The sequence below is a fragment of the Sinocyclocheilus rhinocerous genome, unplaced genomic scaffold (genome assembly GCF_001515625.1).
Source record: "Sinocyclocheilus rhinocerous isolate Xijiao unplaced genomic scaffold, SAMN03320098_v1.1 scaffold97, whole genome shotgun sequence".
NCBI lineage: Eukaryota > Metazoa > Chordata > Actinopteri > Cypriniformes > Cyprinidae > Sinocyclocheilus > Sinocyclocheilus rhinocerous.
The window spans coordinates 1,628,947-1,633,899 of record NW_015666183.1 but is presented as its reverse complement, the minus strand read 5'-3'; the positions used below and the strand labels follow the sequence as shown (position 1 = coordinate 1,633,899).

At 33.5% G+C, this 4,953-nt stretch overlaps 1 protein-coding gene and 1 long non-coding RNA gene across 3 annotated transcripts in view; one reads left to right on the top strand and one right to left on the bottom strand.

The window, feature by feature from the left end:
• Window positions 1-3,131, bottom strand: part of LOC107732109 (uncharacterized) — a 15,979-nt gene extending 12,848 nt beyond the window's left edge. The window contains exon 1 of the long non-coding RNA XR_001638836.1: window positions 3,121-3,131. This is a non-coding gene — a long non-coding RNA (uncharacterized LOC107732109). The remainder of the gene's footprint in view (window positions 1-3,120) is intronic.
• Window positions 1-4,953, top strand: part of spidr (scaffold protein involved in DNA repair) — a 76,212-nt gene that overhangs the window by 46,141 nt on the left and 25,118 nt on the right. The window lies entirely within an intron of this gene.

The window sequence follows — 4,953 nt, the reverse complement described above, 5'->3', positions numbered from 1 at the left end:
ACAGTTTTATTGTAGCAGTCTATGGAAGCCGTGAAATAAAAGAATAAAAAAGGTAATTTTGAGTTTATATTTCAAAATTCTGACTTTTTTCTCACAATTCCGAGATTATATCTCACGGTTCTGATAAGAAAAATCAACTCGTCATACTCTCTTTTCCCCTCGGCTCAGTTTATATCCCATACTTCTGGCTTTTTTTTCCTCAGAATTGACGAACTCGCAATTGTTGAGTTAAATCGAGTTATAAAGTCCAAACTAGGAGATATAAACTTGCATTTGTGAGAAAAATAATCAGAATTGTGAGATAAAATAGGTAAATGTTATATAGGTTTAAATAGTATTTAATGCTGTAACTGTAGGGCTAATACAATACTGCATATGTGAATATTATGTAAACATATTGTTTAAATCAAATTTATGCTTTAAAAGTAGGATAATGAGCAGGTTTCATCCATAGTCTGTCCACATCTGCGTTGAGTTTAAAATGGCGTCTTTGACGACAGTATTCTATAAAAATGATTTGCATTCTGATTTTGAGGCACAATAGTAAATTTTTAATCCTATTCCATGGATTCTACTCATTTCCCTCCACTTGTTATCAGTGTTTTTCTGCCACCACAATGCGTGCGCAGCTGCAAGTGACGTAACTGTAACTTCTACTCCAAATCGGTCTATATGAATGTTGCTCTGAGACACACAACAGTTCTACTCCGGCTTTATGTGGAACAATTTTCGTTGGCGAAACAGAAAAAAAAAGAGAATATTGTGTCTAAAATTACAAATTCACAATTCACAATCATTCTCACATGCTGATATTCGGGAAACCGGCATTCTTGCTTGTTGTGCTATCACTAAATTATATGATATCTTATAAATATGAAAAACAGAAACCTATACAGGGACATTTTTGCCCTCATAACTTGGATTATATGAGCATTCTAACTACATTCTAATAGACTTCATCACTCAGTGAATGCTTTTTGACTCTCAAGACGTGTTTTTGTTCAAGTTATTGAGTGACTAAATAATACTACACTAAATAATGTCAGTTTGCACATCATTAAAGCAACAATGACGTAGATGCTATCATATTGCACACCCCTAGTGACACGGCTCTTTCTGCGCCCTCAAAATTAATCTTATGCATTCCTATCTGTCAGATGTTCCATCTGAGCTTTTTCTATGTAGGTGCCTTTACGGTCAGAGGTTTGTTATTAAACGGTTCAATGGTGAGCGCAAGACAATCGGAAACCAAATCTGTTTCTCTTTTTACTGCATTGTCAGTGTCAGTGTACTGTGCAGGTTTTAATTACACACATGCTGCATGAATTCAGCAAGATTGAAATCATTTCCACAGGTTAAGCGTCCACGTTCTACTCCCTCACGCGCCCCCTGATCTCTCCACTGCTCGGGGACACATTGTTTTGTTGTCAAAAAATGCACGTGGTGCTGTGTTGATGAAGGGTGATGGAAAAAGAGTAATTTGACTGTCGGTAACCGGATCTGTGTCAGACGCTACAGCATGCCGTAAACACTGGAGCTCAGGAAGACCAGACACTGTGGTATGGAGTGTGTGTTGACAGGGGGAACCCTGACTGGACCAAAGCTGGTGCTGACAAAGATGGAGCCAACACATACACATACACATACACACAATACATAACATTTTTAACAGACCCCAGCACATGACTAGATGACATTCGCTCATGTGTGTCACTCACTCCCTGTTTTTTTTTCTCGTAAATTCTCTTTTCTCGTAAAGCAGTCTCATGATCTCTGAGAATTAGATTTTTTAAGACTCGTCAATCCAAGACCAAGACGATTTATGAGCAAGTATTCAATGTCTTATATGCAGAACCTATTTGAATGATTGATTTGTTTTTGACACTAAAATAAATAATAATAAATTGCAAAGAGAAAAAACACACTTTTATTATGATCGTTGTTGTTATTATTATTAATAATAAAAACTAAATATTTTTGTTGCTTTTTTCACTATTATTATTTTCGTAAAACTATTAATAATAATAATGATAATAGCTGCAAGTTTTACATGGGCAGGTAGCTCTTAGAAAATGTGACAGTATTTCCTTTATTATTATTATTATTGCATATTGTTTTGTTGTTGTCATTATAATAATAATAATAATAGCTGCAAATTTTACATGGGCAGGTAGCTCTCAGAAAATGTGACAGTATTGTTTCCTTTTGCACTTTAAGAAAAAATACTACTTGTTTATTAGCTTAAGTTGTTTTAGAATGATTTTAATAATAATAACAATAATAATAACGATTATTATTAATATTATATTATTTTGTTAATAATAATAAATAATAGTAATAGTACAGGGTCATTTTTTTCTGTTTGTAGTCTAATTCTTATTTTTTATAATGTCAAAAAAAGAAAAGAAAATCAAATATTTTTTCAATCTGAATTGCAAATAGGTTTAATCTTTGTTTTGGGTTGTGTCTAGCTGTTAAGCTTATAATGTTACTCAAGAATGAATAGCTGTTACATAAACAGATGAGTAATTTATGTAAACAGTACATTATGTTAGTTACTTTTAACACTGTTGTGAATATACAGTGGAGTAATGGTGTTGTATTACTATAGTTCAGCTGGTAGCACGTGGTGCACATCAGTAAAAGCATCTTTCAGATGCATAAATGCACTTATACATTTAAACATAGTCATACAAATGTTCAAGATGACACTCTGTGCAGTAGCACTTGATTATGCCATCCCATTATTGCTCCCTCATGATTTGACTGGTCTTGGCCAAAGTTTTCAGATGAAGAGAAATAACATTGACTTGTGTGTTTTTTTTTTCAGAACTATAAATTATCTCCTTCTGCCTGTTTTGTTGGCCCAGTTTGAGTCAGATTGGGTCAGCTGACAGTGTTCAGTTCAACTTCTGCACCTCACTTTTTTTTTATCTAAATGATTTAGTTGTTGCTATGGCAACCATCACTATTTCTAGTGATCTATACTTACGTTGAAGAATGGATCTCAGCTATATCAGGTGATGCTCTTTTACCTTGGACTTAGGGCTGGACAATAATTCAATATCAATATGTATCGCGATATAATTTTTTTCAATAACGGTGATATCATTTTTAAACACATTTCCGATATTCCAATTACCAGTGTTTCCCACACATTGATTTATTTGTGCCGTTTGACTTCGTTGAATAAACATGAGCACTGCACGTTTCAAAATCATAACACGGCAGGGGTGTTTTATATGAATGTATTTCTGAAGGGAATTGACTGTCTTCAGAAAAGATTCGATGGCATTTTCATTTGATCTGATAAAGAAGCGTTCATGAGCGGAGCTGCTTTGATTACAGCCATTACTGGAGAAACCGCTAGTTCTATCACTCTAAAAGCGCCTCCTGCTAGCAGAGCATGAGTTTTCATTTTAAATAAGCCCGTCTCCAGCAACATTTCCAGTTTTTGTTGTTGTTCAATTTTTTTGTTTTCTGCAGCGACTCGGAGCACTTTTCATACCCTTTTTTCTGACTGAAGCACATTTGTTTCAATCTATAAGAATAATCAGCCTACACTACCAGTCAAAAGTTTTTGAACAGTAAGATTTTTAAAGGTTTTTTTTTTTTTTAAGAATTCTCTTCTGCTCACCAAGGCTGCATTTATTTGATCCAAAGCACAGCAAAAACAGTAAAATGTTGAAATATTTTTACTATTTAAAATTGCTTTCTATTTGAATAGATTTTAAAATGTAATTTATTCCTGTGATCATACATATAGGTCAATTTTCAGCATCATTACTCCAGTCTTCAGTGTCACATGATCCTTCAGAAATCATTCTAATATGCTGATTTGCTGATTATCAATATTTAAAACAGTTGAGTACATTTTTTTTTCAGGATTCTTTGATGAATAGAAAGATCCAAAGATCAGCATTTATCTGAAATAAAAAGCTTTTGTAACATTATACACTATTCCATTCAGTATAATTTTTATTATTTTTTTGAGAAAGAAATTATAGAAATTAATACTTTTATTTAGCAAGGATGCTTAAAATTGATCAAAAGTGATGATAAAGGCATTTATAATGTTACAAAAGATTTCTATTTCAGATAAATAGTGTTCATATCGATATCGGAATTATATCGTATCGACCGAAATTAAGAAATATATCGTGATATAAATTTGGACCATATCGTCCAGCCCTAATAGAATGGTGAATTAATTACGAGGTGGCCAGAGGGACAGTTGCTCTCGCCGGACGCCAGATAATGCACCATTCATGCCAGGTCCGTGTTAATGAGTATGGGGGTCAGAAGAGGAAGGAAGACCATGAATATGACATTGTCTCTAAACTGTGTCCCATATTAACAGTGAAGCATTATGACAACATGGGATGACATCATACTTCATCCATCATCACACTGGGTGTGGTAAGTGCATAAACTGTATGGAGGATTTTATCTAGAACAATTTATTATAAAACAAATTAAAAAAAATTTGTAAAATGTGAAATTTTATTACAATTTATTAGGGATGCACCGATACCACTTTTTCCAGTACTCGCCCGATACCGATACTTTTATTTTTGGTACTTGCCGATACCGATGCCGATACCGATATTTTTATTGCATTTGTACATTTTTTAAATATTGGGTACAGAAACCAAAAGGGTATGTATAATGTTAGTTGGTTAACTTCATTTATCAAATAGATACAGTCAAACCAAAATTTATTCAGACACCTTCAACATTTCTCACATTACATTCGCTATAGTTTAGAAAATGGTAATAAAACATGACAAGAACTCAGAGTTAAACGGTGTCAGAACAAATTCATCTTGATAACGCTAGATAATTCTGATAGAAAGGTATGTAATAGATTACAATCAACCAAAATAATTCAGACAGCTGTTAGTATGACAGTATTTACACAACTATGAATACTTAGTCGGCAACCCTTAGCCT